The sequence below is a fragment of the Chiloscyllium plagiosum genome, unplaced genomic scaffold (assembly GCF_037043375.1).
Source record: "Chiloscyllium plagiosum isolate Xiang-an unplaced genomic scaffold, Cpla_swu_hap1 HiC_scaffold_39, whole genome shotgun sequence".
Taxonomy (NCBI): Eukaryota; Metazoa; Chordata; class Chondrichthyes; order Orectolobiformes; family Hemiscylliidae; genus Chiloscyllium; species Chiloscyllium plagiosum.
The window spans coordinates 76,130,959-76,145,617 of record NW_028270177.1 but is presented as its reverse complement, the minus strand read 5'-3'; the positions used below and the strand labels follow the sequence as shown (position 1 = coordinate 76,145,617).

The 14,659-nt window shown below is 44.8% G+C and overlaps 1 long non-coding RNA gene across 1 annotated transcript in view; it reads left to right on the top strand.

The window, feature by feature from the left end:
* LOC148138772 (uncharacterized) overlaps nucleotides 1–14,659 on the top strand; it is a 98,250-nt gene that overhangs the window by 33,815 nt on the left and 49,776 nt on the right. Inside the window, exon 4 of the long non-coding RNA XR_015753776.1 lies at nucleotides 3,414–3,548. This is a non-coding gene — a long non-coding RNA (uncharacterized LOC148138772). The remainder of the gene's footprint in view (nucleotides 1–3,413; nucleotides 3,549–14,659) is intronic.

Sequence of the window (14,659 nt, the reverse complement as noted above, 5' to 3'; positions counted from 1 at the left end):
TCAAACACCATCACCACGCGTACTCTCTTGCCTCCCCTTTGATGCTTCCTGCAGTTCCTCTACCTTGAAACAATGAGTTGCCAGTCCTGCCCCTCCCTCAGCTGTGTTTCTGTGATAACTATAATCTCCCAGTCTGATGTTCCAGTCCATGCCCCGAGTTCATCTTCCTTAGCTGTCAGGCCCCTTGCATTGAAATACATGTAGTTCAATAACCAGTTTTCCCCCATTCCCTGCAATGTTCTTGCCTGCCTTGTCTTTTGAAATCGCTCTCTTTAACTTGTGTACCAGCCTCAAATCTTCTTTCCGGCCTTATGACTGTTTAAGGTCCAACACCCTGCCAGACTAGGTTATATCCTCTCAAGCAGCTCTAGCAATTCACCCCACCAGGATATGGGTCCCTCTCTTGCACCCAGTTGAGATGCCTTTCCCACCCTGACTCCTTGTGCTGACACCTTCAGGGATCTATGGACTTGTCCACCAACGTCCCTGTATTTCTCAGTACTCCTCATGGTCCTACCATTCATTATGTCTGTCTTTCGCTTATTGTACCTCCCCCAGAGTATTACCTCACTTCAATCAGAACTAAACTCTGCGTAGATTATCATCCGATCGACATCGGACTGCAGACGGAGACCATCCTCCTCACTGTGAACAACACCCTCACCTTTCATGTCATCTGCAAACCTACTCTTGATACCTTCTGCTTTCACTTCAAAGTTACTATTTGACAGAATACCCAGCAATGGTTCCTGTACAGATCCCTGTGGTACATCCACTGGTGAAAGTATGCTATCCACCAATTTTGTATCCAATTTGCCAACTTGCCTTGGAACCCAGTCCTTTTGGACCAGCCTTCGATGTTGGATCTTGTTAAGGACTTATTCAAGTCCATGTAAACCACATCATTTGCACAGCCCTCATCAATATACTTAAGCACCATTTCAAAAAAACTGAACTGAATTCCTCAGACAGTATCTTCCTCTGCCAAATCCGTGATGACTAAACCGAGTTGATCCTTACCTTTGCAAGTGTTGATTCATCCCCTCAATTGTTTCCAATAATTTCCCTCCCCCTGCTCTCTGACTATCTGCTCTGTTATTACCTGGCCTACCCCTGCTGCCCTTCTTGAACAAAGGAACCACATTTTCTAGCCTCCAGTCATTCAGCACTTCACCTGTGGCCAGCAAAGCATTAAATATATCCGCCAGGGCCCCAGCAATCTCTGGGTAATTAGCATGGGGTCAAAGAACGCTGGTCTAGGCAGTGACACCCACATCCCATGAAAGAATAAATAAAAATACATATGTCCCTCCTTACCTCTGACACACCTCACAGCTGCAGCAATCCTTACTGACTTTGTAACACCATTCAGATCCTGACCACTCTCTGTAACACTCTCACCACCTCCAGCACCGTCACCTCTCCCTGTTCCTATCGTGTCATTAAACCCTGACAATGATTTCCCCTTCTCACTGCCCTCCCCCTGCTCGCAGACCCTTTACAATCCCTTCAAAATTTACTCCTAAAACACTCTCTCATTTCAGGATTTTAAGAACTTTGTGGTGTCTTCTCAGCCTGATAATCTAATATGATCCATTTTGTCCTGAGTGAGGGACCGGTGGGGATTTCTTGCTGAGGTTTGGTCTGTTTCAGTGGAATGACCTATTGAGTGTTTTACACTGTTCCTTCAAATGTTTTCCACTGTTCATTTACAGACACATGTTTCAGTCTGTTCAGCCTGTTTACCTTGGTCAGTTCTCCTCTCAAACTCATGTAATTGTCTATTTTTGTTTCTAGTTGTAGTTTGTCCTTTCTGTGATTCACTTTAAAACTTTATATTTCTTTAAACTGCACTTTATCACAATTTCCCGGAGGATTTCTCCAAGTGACATTACTCATTCACGAAGTGTCATCACACAACTGTCGCTCTGCGATAGTTATGTCCCGAGCTAGTTGCACAATGTGTTAATCAAAGAAACACTGAAAAAAAATTCTCTGTACTCCTCTTCCAAGATCACTGTTGTCAGTGTGATTGTCTCAGATTATGCGAATATTGACGTTTCACTAAATTTTCACAGTGCCTTTACTAAAAATTCCATTGAATTCCTGCTTATTGCAGTGATGGGCAATGAAATACTGTTCCGTGGTCTAAAACTGTTCTGCTGCTTGTGTCCCTGGCAAGTAATAGCCAGAATTTACATTCAGACTGACTCTACTTCATGTTCTGAGACCAAATGCTTTCTCTGTAAGGCCTTTGTTATCCATTATTGTTAGCGTTGCCCATTTTGCCTGTGTTTGCACAAGGTTGGGAACCATTGAATATTTGTTCCACCTTTTATTCACCTTGTAACCACGATTCCCTGGTGTCTACATGTCTTTAATCTCTGTGTCACAAATCCATCTACCTTGATGCAGAGACTTCGTCCATTAAAATAAAACATAATTTACTCTTTCCCACAATTTCCTGTCACAAATCGATTTGCTGATGTACAGTTTTAGTTAAACTTTGTCCCATCTGTTCCTTTCTGTTTTCTTCGGTCACATTCCCATGCTGCTCTGATGCTTCCCCTTTTCTCTTTGGATTTGGAAAGCTCCTTTCACCTGAACCCTGTCCCTGCGTCCTCTCTGTCAGTTTAAAGCCCTGTCCATATACCTACCGACGTGATTTGCCAGCACACTGGTCCCAGCACGGTTCCAGTGGAACAATTTTTTTAAAAATCAGGTATGGGATGTGGATGTCTCTGGCTGACTAGCCTTTGAGCTAAGCAGCTGGCTCGCCCATTTCAGAGGGCAATTGACAGGCAAACACTTTGCTGTGGGTATGTCCTGCAGACCACGTGAGAGTGAACTGTTGTCTTTCTCTGAAGGTCAAGTGTTTGGATTTTTATCAATACTTATTTATGGATTGTTAATTCCAATTTTTAAAAAAGTATATTCATTTAAAATTCCACCATTTCAAATGTTGGTATTCAAACCTGCTTCCCCTGAACATTCGCGGAGGTTTGGGATACATGCTCTAGCAATAATACCACTAGGCCATCACTTCGCCTACTCACTGGTTGCTCATTCCTGACCAATTATAGCAGTGCATCATGAAGCAAAACCCGTTCTTCCGACACAATTGTGTGATCCTGCCATCTTCCTGCACTCTAGTGCTATCACTCAGCCTCTCTCCATGTGGTATCCTTCACTGTGAGGGTCTAATTGCTGCCTCTGTCAGCGCCTCTCACTTTTGCATCGACTGCAGATCTTGAGCCAACAGAATTCTCCACTCCAGAGAGACGCAGCAGCACAGGCCATAGATGGAGACTGGGATTTTCCAGATATCTGTGGAATTCAATGCCATTCTCCAATTGTAACCCTGACTGCATCAGTCTAATTTTCCATTCTGTCTATCTCTCTGTCTCTTGTAGGTACTCAGGAAGTTCCTGACTCAATAGACTTCCCAACTGCTGGGTGTTTCGTCCATCGCCACATTGAAGATGGTCGGTCAGCCAGAGAGACAAAGTGCAGGGAGATCTGGAGCCTTCAGTAAATCCTGCAGTGAGGTAAGATCGTTCACAGTGCACAGAGCACAGGGCAATGTGAGGGCTCCAAACATCAGCAAACAAGACATGACATGGATATAGTGCTTGAGGGGGAACACAGTACAGACATACCCAGGCTCAATCATGACCCCGACTGTAAGTTTTGTCACAGTTATCAATCCAGGCCTGGGGTTGTCACAGTTATCAATCCAGGCCTGTGATGTCTTAGCGAGCATCAGTACAACAGAGGGGAAAGCAGGCCTCCCATGAGTGGGTAGTAATGTTTACTGGGAACTTTCTGTACTGTGCTATCCCTCCAACACTGTACCTGTGTCACGTGTTGTGGACCAAATATCTGACATCTCCCGCATATCTGTTGCTCAAATTCCTGCTGACTGCTGAGGACCTGTAGTAGTCATATCTAACTGACGACACATTCTCATTTCTCAATTGCACTATTACAGCTTCACTGAGTGATCGCCAGGAATATCCTGTCTAAGTTCTGCAGTGATGTTTTCACTGATCAAAACATCCGCTCCTCTTCCTCCTCAAATGCCTCTCCTTCTCTTCTTCCTGTAGCATCTGTACCCCAGAACATTAAGTTGCTTGGCCTATCCTTCCCTCAGCTGTACCTCTGTAATTCCTGTGTTATCCCTGTCCCATGTTCCTATCCATGCCGTGAATTCATCTGCCTTTCCTGTCAGGCATTTTATATCAAAGTAAATGCAGCTTAATACATCAGTTTTCCCACATCGCCTGCTATGCTCTTGCCTGCCTTATCAATTGAAATTACTCTCTTAAAATTCTGATCCAGCCTCAACCTTCAGACTGTAGTCTGAGACTGTCCCCCTCATTGTGGACAACACCCTCACCTTTCATGTCATCTGCAAACCTACTAATGATACGTTCTGCTTTCACATCCAACTCATTAATGTACATAATAAACAGCAATGGTTGCTGCACAGATCCCTGTGGTACACCCGCTGGGAAAAGGCTTTCAATCACAAAACCAATCCTGCACCAATTTTGGATCCAATTTGCCAACTTGCTTTGGATCCCATGGGCTCTTCCCTTTTGGATGAGCCCTCCATGTGGGACCTTGTCAAAGACCTTAATGAACTCCATGGAACCCACATCATCTGCCCTACCCTCACCAATATTTTTAATTGTAATTTCAAAGAAAAATTAGATGAGTTCATCAGACAGGATCTTCTCCTACCAAATCCATACTGAGTATCCTTAATCGATCCCTACCTTTCCAATTATTGATTCAAATTGACCCTCACAATTGTTTCCAATAATTTCCCTCGCACTGATGTTGGGCTATACACTCTAAATACCTGGCCTATCCCTGCTGCTCTTCTTGAATTTCACCTATGGCCAGCAAAGTATTAAATTTCTCTGCCAGGACCCCAGCAATCTGCTCCGTTACCTTCCACAGCAGCCTGAGACACATTTCATTGGGCACTGGGGATTTCCCCACCTTTTTATGCCTGTGAAAACATTTAATACCTCCTCCTTATTGATCTTAATATGTTGTGGGACCACACCATTCCACTTAAATCCCCGGCTACAATGTCTTTCTCCTGTGTGAATACAGATGGGAAGTACTCATTGAAGACCTCACCTACTTCCTCTGGCTCCATGTACAGATTATCCCTTTGGTTTCTAATAGGTCCCACTCTTTCCCCAGTAATCCACTTACTCTAACAAGCTGATAAAATACCTTGTGGCTTTTCCTCAATCATATCTGCTAAATATATTTCTTGTCTATTGTTTGCCTTTTAGTTTTGACAATCCTCTTTCACTCACTGAAATTTTGAAGAGCTTCATCTGTTTTTATTGTATTGTACTACCTTTATGAAACTCACAATATCACTGAATCAGTGTTTGCTGGACATGTGGCCTTTACTATTCACTCGACAGGAACACGCTGGCCCTGAATTCTCACTGTATCACTTTAAAATACTCCCACTTTCCGAATATAGATCCAACTGCAGGTTGGTCGTCACAGTCTCTGTCTAATGATACTGATAGGAGATACTGATACTATTGATATTGATAGGTGACTGCGTTGTTAGAGGGACAAGCAGGAGACTGTGTGGCTGCAGAAGTGACCCCAGGATGGTCTGCTCCCTCCCGGGTACCAGGGTCAAGAATGTCTCTGAGCAGTTGCAGAACATTTTGAAGGGGGAGCATGAAGAGTCAGAGGTCATTGTGCAATTGGTAAACATGCCATAGTTAAACAAAGAGATGGGGTCATGTGAAATGTGCACAGGTAGTTTGAATGGAGTAGATTTGGTACATTATAGAAACAGGCCCTTTGGCCCAACAAGTCCACACCGACACACCAAAGAGTAACTCACCCAGATGCATTCCCCTCCCCTATATTTACCCTTGACTAACGCACCTGACACTATGGGCAATTTTGCGTGGGCAATTCACCTAACCTGTACATCTTTGGATTTTGGGAGGAAACCGGAGCACCCGGAGGAATCCCACGCAGTTTGGTAAGAAGTTAAAAAGCAAGACCTCAGGGGGAGGGATCTCCCGATTACTCCCAGTATTGTGTGCCAGTGAGGATAGAAATAGAAAGATAGGCCAGATGGATATGTGATTGAGGAGCTGCTGTAGTGGGCAGGCTTGTGAGTTCTTGGATCATTGGGACTTCTTCTGGGGTAGAGGTTACAGGTTGGACTTGAAGGAGAGGGGCACCAGCATCTCTGTGGGGTGATTTGTTCACATTACCCGGGAGGGTTTAAACTAGTTTGGCAGGGGGTAGGGACTCTGAATAAGAGAGACCATCGACTTGTCAGGGGAAAATACATCAGCCGTCGAGAACAAGTTTTCTATTCAGGATATCCAGGGACACAGTCAAGGCAGGTAAAAGACTTCTGGTTTAAAGGGCATTTATATGAACGCATGAGGCCTGACTGGTAAGGCAGATAGGCTCAGAGCATGGATTAGCTCTGAGGACTGGGATATTATATCCATATCAGAAACATGGCTGAGAGAAGGGCAGGACTGGCTGCTCAGTGTTCCAGGATAAAGAAACTACAGGAGTGATAGAAGGGCAAGTATGTGAGGGGGTGAAGAGGGAGATTTGTCATTTTGATAGGGGAAGACATGGCCACAGTGTTCAGAGAGGATACTCTTAAGTGGTCATCAAATGAGATCACATGGTTAGAAGTTAGAAAGAAGAAGGGGGGGGGGGGGTCACTTTGTTGGGACTGTGATTGTAGACCCAACAGATACCAGAGGAGCAGATGTGTCGAGAGATTGCAGATAACTATAGGAATAATAGAGAAGTATTGGCTGGAGATTTTAATATTCCCTGTATTGACTGGACCAGCCAGAGTATAAAAGACCTGGAAGGAGAGCAATTTTTCAAATGTGTCCAAGAAAGATTCCTAAATCAATATGCAGAGGGCCCTACTCTACTCAAGCAGGTGCAATACGACCTCCCCTCAGAAAACGAGGTCGGGCAAGTGACTGAAGTGTCGTTCAGAGAGCACTTTGTTTCCGTGCCCACAACTGTCTTCATTTTAACATAGTTATGGAAAAAGATTAGCAGGTCCACAGATTGAAGAGGAATACTGGAACAGGGCCAGGTTTGGGGCCATTCTGCAGGATCTGGCAGATGTCAATGCAGTGAATTTAAAATTTCACAACACCCAGCTATAATCCAACTCGCTTTGGAAGCGCTGGTGATCACTGTAACAGATGAAAGGCTGAAACTAAATTTGTTTGATATTATATTCCATGACACTGCCATCCTTTTGTTATAAATTCTGTGACTTAGGATTGTGCTCCACAACCACCTGATGAAGAAGCAGTGCTCTGAAAGCTAGTGCTTTCAAATAAACGGGTTGGACTGGAACCGAGTGTTGGGTGATTTTTAAATTTGTCCACCTCCAGTCCAACACCGGCACCTCCATATTATGATTCCAATCGATCGAGTGAGTACGTTTGAAGGAAAAGGAAAAACTGGCAAATGGAAGCTTTGCAAAGTGTGATATCAAGAATCCAGGACCAGTGTGCTCCATTGGGATAAAGAGAAAAGCTGGCAGGTTTAGGAATCCTTGGCTGATGAGGGATAATAAGGCTCTGGTCTTCAAATGAAGACTGCATTCAGTATCTACATAAACTCTTCTATTCTTAAAGACACGATCAATCTGTGGAGACCCTACAATCCTCTCAGTCCCTGTAGCACTCCCAATCTGCAGAAGTCATTCCAATGCCTGTGACTCTTCCGATCCAGTTCCTACAAGACCCTCTATCTATGTGATATCTTGCCATTGCCAGCACCCACCCTGTCAATGTAAGCTCCTCCAGTGTCTCCATCCATCTACTCATTCCCATAATATTCTCCAGCTCTTGCATGTGTAAACATCACCCTCCCCTGCAACCCTTCCCACTCTGACCAAACTGGAGGAGGTTACTAATGCTCCCTAATCTGTGAAACTGTCTCCAACCAAAATTGCTGTCTTTATCACTTGGAAAATCTTTATGATTCCACACTTTCCATGTCTAAATAACCTGCAGAACCTAAGCCTTCCAGGATCTATAAACATCTTCAGTCACGACTATCCTTCATATGTCTGTTTGTGGGTCTGTACAACCCACTTTATCTCTGTAATCTGCTCCATTCACCTGAAACATTCCTGTCTGTGTAAAACACCCCATCCTACCAATGTTCTTATCCTTGTAAACTGATCCATCCCTCCCAACCTCCCCAGCTCCATGAAACCACTGTAGGCCCGACAGCTCGCCACGTTTCTGTAACCTCCTGTGGCTCTATGCTCCTCCCTGTGAAACCACCACCAGTCCCCACAACCCTCTGTCTCTGTTACCTCATACAACCTTAGCAACGCCTCCTCTTTGTGTCTCTTCATTCAGACCCCATCCTCTACAGCTTCCCGAAATCTCTTCCTGCCATCATAACCCTCGCTATTTAGAACATAGAATAGGACAGCCCAGTACAAGCCCTTCAGCCCTTGATATTGTGCTGACCTTTTATCCTACTCTGAAGAATAAACTAACCTACATTCCCTACATTTTGCTAAAATCGCTGTGCCTATGCAAGAGTTGCTCAGATGTCTGTAATGTGTCTGAATCTACTACCACGGCTGGCAGTCCATTCCACGCACCCACCACACTCTGTAAATAACGTACCTCTGATATCTAAGCTAAATCTTCCGCCAATTACCTTAAAAATATTTCCCCTTGTGATAGCCATTTTGCCATGGGAAGTTGTCTCTTGTTAACCGATCGATGCCTCTCATTACTTTGTACACATCTATCATGTCGCCATTCTTCCTTGTTCACTCCGATCTGAAAAGCCCGAGCTTCCACAACCTACCTTCAATGGGCATGCCCTGCAGTCCAGGCAACATCTTGCTAAGTATCCTCTGTCCTGTCTTCAAAGCTTCCACATCCTTCCTATAATGAGGTGAACAGAACTGTTCACAGTATTCCAAGTGTGGTGTAACTGGGGCTCTATAGAGCTGCAGCAAAACCCTGGATCTCTTGAACTCAAACCCCCGCTAATGAAAGCCAACACACCATACTCCTTCTTAACACCCTCTCAACTTGAGTAGTAACTTCAGGGACACACTGTTCGTGCACACTGCGAAGTATCCTGCCTTTAACCATGTAAAGTTTTTTTTTCTGCAGAATCCTCCAATCTGAAACCAACCCTATCTTTGTAGCTTCCTCCAGTCCCTGCAACACTCATAAACTGTGAAACCTCCTCATGCCCCTATATTCCTAATGCCTGCGAAATGCTCCAGTCCGATAGTCCTCCCTAACTCTGTAAATGCCACCGGCCTCCAGTGCCCTTCTGAGCAACATTGCAGAGGAAGGAAGAGTTGTAGAGCCCGGGCCATGTTACAGAAATAGGAAGGGCTGCAGAACCTGGAGGATGGTACAAACATGGGAAGGGACGTGGGTCCTGTAGGAGTGTCGAGGGAGCGGGATTCATAGAGCCTGCAAGATGGAACCAAGAATGGATTACGGAAACTGAAGGATGTTATGATTTGAACCACAGATCATTTTTGATTGGACCATTCAGCCCCTCTTAGAGTCAAAGAGATGTACAGCATGGAAACAGACCCTTCGGTCCAACACGTCCATGCTGACCAGATATCCCAACCCAATCTAATCCCACCTACCAGCATCTGGCCCATATTCTTGCAAACCCTTCCTATTCATATACCCATCCACATGCCTTTGTATCAGCCTCCACCACTTACTCTGGCAGCTCATTCCATACACGTAGCACCCTCTGCGGGAAAAAGAATGCTCCTTAAGTCTTTTTTATATCTTTCCCCTCTAAGCATAAACCTATGCCCTCCAGTTCTGGACTGCCACATTGAAGGGTAAAGACTTTGTCTCTTTACCCTCTCCATGCCCCTCATGATTTTATAAACCTCTATAAGGTCACCCCTCATAATTTTGTAAATCTCTATAAGGTCACCCCTCAGCCTCGAGGCTCCGGGCAAAACAGCCCCAGCCTGTTCAACCTCTCTCTATCGCTCAACCGCTCCAATCCTGGCAACATCCTTGTAAATCTTTTCTGAACCCTTTCAAGTTTCACAACATCCTTCCAATAGGAAGGTCACCAGAATTGCACACAATATTCAAAAACTGACCTAACCAATGTCCTGTACAGCCACAACATGACCTCCCAACTCCTGTACTCAATACTCTGACCAATAAAAGAAAGCATATCAAATGCCTTCTTCACTATCCTACCTATCTGCATCTCTGCTTTCAAGGAGCTATGAACCTGCACTCCAATTTCCCTATGTTCAGCAACACTCTGTTAGGCCTTACCATTAAGTGTATAAGTCCAGCAAAGATTTGCTTTTGCAAAATGCACCACCTCGCATTTATCTGAATTAATCTCCACCTGCCATTTCTCAGCCCATTGGCCCATCTGATCAAGATCCCATTGTAATCGGATGTAACCTCTTTCACTGACCACTACACCTCCAATTTTGTTGTTAACTGAACATTTACAAACTATATCTCTTATGCTCACTTCCAAATCATTTATGTAAGCAATGCAAAGTATTGGACCCAGCACCGATCCTTGTGGCACTCCACTGGTCACAGGCCTCCAGTTTGAAAACCAACCCTCCCCCACCAGCCTCTGTCTACCTTTGAGGCAGTTCTGTACCAGTTGGCTAATTCTCCCTGTATTCCGTGAGATCTAACCTTGCTAACCAGTCTCCCATGGGGAACCTTGTTGAACGCCTGACTGAAGTCCATATAGATCACATCCACTGCTCTGCCCTCATCAATCCTCTATGTTACTTCTTCAAAAATCTCAATCAAGTTTGAGAGACATGATTTCTCACTCACAAAGCAATGTTGAATATCCCTAATCAGTCCTTGCCTTTCCAAATACATGTACATCCTGTCCCTTACGATTCCCTCCAACAACTTGCCCACCGATGTCAGGCTCAACAGTCTATAGTTTCCTGGATTTTCTTTACTGCCTTCCTTCAATAGTAGCAACACGATAGCCAACCTCCAGTCTTCTGGTTCTGATGTCCTGTTTCTCGAGATCTTTACCGGAATGTGTGAGCACAGCTTCAAATTGCCAGGCTGTGAGATGTGAATTCCGTTCTGAATCTATTTGCCCATTCTGTCTGTGTGCCTAACACTGACCTGGTGGTGCTCTGGTAGAAAGCACTCTCCGTAACATCCAGACCTATGTTACTGACCAGAGCTCACCTCATCAAAGCCTTCATTTGGAATGTTCTTTATTTTAACATTTTTAAATGGCAGTTTTGTGAGATGCAGGCGTTGAGGAGTTGTCATTTTTGAAAGAATGAAACTTTTGTCATTGACCCTGACCCATGCAACGGGGATTCGTGGATTCTGTTGTTCTCTGCAGACTATCACTCAGAGGGTTGCATCACCAGGGAATCTGAGTGCAGATGGTCTTTGCCTGGAAAAGTGTGAATTTACCAGTTTATGTCAGCTAGGACACAATGTTTCTGGAAATGTCCAACTGTGTAAATACTTCACCGACTGGTTCAGGGGTGAGTGAACTGGGCTCTGAGCACCAGGAACTGGGAAACCTCATGCTGTTTGTATGTGGAGCTTGGCACCAGACTGGGTGAGAGCAGCTCCCTGAGTAAATGACAGGTACGTAGCTTGGGATCCTCCTGCTGTGTTTGACCTTGTACCATTTCGTTATCTCCCTCTCATGAATGAGCGTGTCCTGACAGTCCTGACACTATCCACTCCCTGTAAACCCTTCTTGCTGTTGAACATCTCCCTTCTCTCTCACTCCCTCCAGCCCTTCCAACCTGGCCTTCGTCTCATATCTCCTGCAGTCCCAAACCACCTTGCTCTTTGTTATCGCATTGCTTTCCTTTGACCTGTGTGGGAACAAACCTGAAGTGGGTTTGGGCCATTGGAAGAAAAAGATCAGTGCCCATTCTTTGTCTTTGTCAAACAGAGTCTCGTTGTCTGCCTCTCTCCCATAAGGAGAAGGAAGCATCCTTTCAGCATCCACCCTGTCCATTCCCCTGAGGGTCTGTACATTTTAATGAGGAAGACAGTCGTCCTGATGACCCTCAGTGGCACAGCACCGAAGTGACATGTTTATGTTCTATAATTTTTGCGACCACTTCCTTTTGCTCGACCCCTCTATCATTCTGAAGCCTCCCCCAGTCTGGACAGTGCTCCAAACCACTAATTACTGAGAATGCTCCAACCCTCTATCTCTGTAAACTCCTCACACTCCTACAATCCTCCTTGTCTGTGAGAACCCCTCCAGCTTCTACAGTCCAGCCAAATTATTGTATCTCCTACAGCCCTCACCATCTCCGTGTGCTCCAGTCACTACATTTCTGCATGCATCTGTAAAACCCTCCAAATCTACCTATCTTTCTAAAGTCCAATAGTTCCAAAAACCATCCCTCTACATGGAACTTCCACCAGAGACCACTGGCCACCATATCTCTGTAATCCCCTACGCATTTCTCTATCTCTGTTCTCAGCTTCAGTCCCTATAACTCTACTTTCATGTACAACATCATCAAGTCCCTGCAATCCTCCCGAACTGTGGAACCTCCAAAAGACTTTACAATTCTATCTCGGTCTCTAACTGCCTGCAGTGATTAGAAACTTCGGCAATTAAAGTCAGAGAATCATAGAGATGTACAGCATGGAAACACACCCTTTGGTCCAACTTGTCCATGACAATCCAGTCGCACCAATCAGCACCTGACCCATCTCCCTCTAAACCCTTCCTACTTATGTACCCATACAGTTGCAATTGTACTAGCCTTCACCACTTCTTCTGGCAGCTCATTCCAAATACATATCACCCTCTGTGTGAAAAAGTTGCTCCTTAGGTCTCTTTTATATCTTTCCCCTCTCACCTGAAACCTATGTCCTCTAGTTCTGGACACCCGACCCCAGGGAAAATACTTTGCCGATTTATCCTATCCATGCCCCTCATGATTTTATAAACCTCTATAAGGTCACCCCTCAACCTCTGACGCTCCAGGGAAAGCAGCCCCACCGCGTTCAGCCTCTCCCTGTAGCTCAAATCCTCCAACCATGGCAAAATCCTTGTAAATCTTTTCTGAACCCATTCAAGTTTCACAACATCCTTCCGATAGGAAGGAGACCAGAATTGCATGCGGTATTCCAAAAGTGGCCTAAAAATGTCCTGTACAGCCGCAACATGACCTCCCAACTCCTGTGCTCAATACTCTGACCAATAAAGGAATGCACACCAAGTGCCTTATTTGCTATCTTATCTACCTGTGACTCTACTTTCAAGGACCTCTGTATTTCATTTGAAAAATTGGATAAACAGATGGAGTGGCCTGAGGTCTTGTGGGTAAAGCTAGTTCAGTCTAAGCTGTTCAGACAGAGCCAGTGAGGTATTTGCAGCCCTGTCTCATGCGTGGTCAAGAGATGATGCACATATCAAACAGGGTATTCTAAGCGCTTATGGATTAGTACCAGAAGCGTATCGACAGCGGTTCAGAAACATAAAGAACGAACCAGGACAGACTTATGTGGAGTTATAAAGTATTAAACATTTCTGCAACATCTCCAGTCTCCATGCGTTTCTCTGTCATGGTGAGCTGCTCCAACCCTCCACAAGCTTTTCTGACTGTGTACACAATCAAGTTGATACAACCCTTCTGATTTCTGTCATGTCCTGCAGACTGGTTTTTTGTGAATTTTGCCGATCACTAATACTCTCCCTATCTGTGTAAATGCCTCCAGTCTCTACAATCCCCTTTACTTTGCAGCCCCCACCAGACTTGAAAGTCATCGCTATCTGTGAAAGCTCCTTCAGGTCTGTATCCTCCACCGTGCTGAAACCCGCTCTCAGCATTGCAACCCCCATTATTTCCTAACGTTGTTGAGTCTCTAAAGCCATCCCTATCAGTTTAATCTCCTCCACTGCATACAACACTCTGTGTAATCTCTTCAATTCCTTCAGTTCCTATATACCTATGTATTGGTGTGACTGCTTTGTGGCCATTGTATCCTCGTTTATATCTTCAAAAGGCTCTGCTCGCTGTAGCACATCCTATGCTCATAAGTGAATCTGGTCTCTCACAAGCCTCTCTATGTCTCTCTCGTCCAGTCTCTACAAGCTTCCCTATCCCTGTCGTAACTTGCAGCATGCACAGCACTCACTCTCTCTGAAGTACATTCCAGAGCATAAAATCATCTGTCCTTTCCAGTTTATTCAGTCCACAACTTCCTCCCTATCCGTGCAACATTCTCCAGTCTATATCATCTTCTATGTGCTTGCAACATTCTCCAGTCCTTACCACCCTCTCTTTCCCTGTAATATTTTCCAGTCCAAACCATCCTCCCTATTACTGTGATATTCTCCAGATCCCACAACTGTTGCTAAATGTACCACATCCTGGAATCATGCAAATGTTTCTATACCCTGGTCAGTATAGTCCATGTAACGATCCACAACCCTATACACGTCCCTATCTCTGGAATCTAATCAAAGACGCTTTATCTCTCTAACTTCCTTCAATCAATAAACTGTTTTCTCCTGTGAACGTTTGCTAGTAACTGTAGCTATGTTTAACCCTGCAAACATCGTCACACTCCCAAGCATCTCT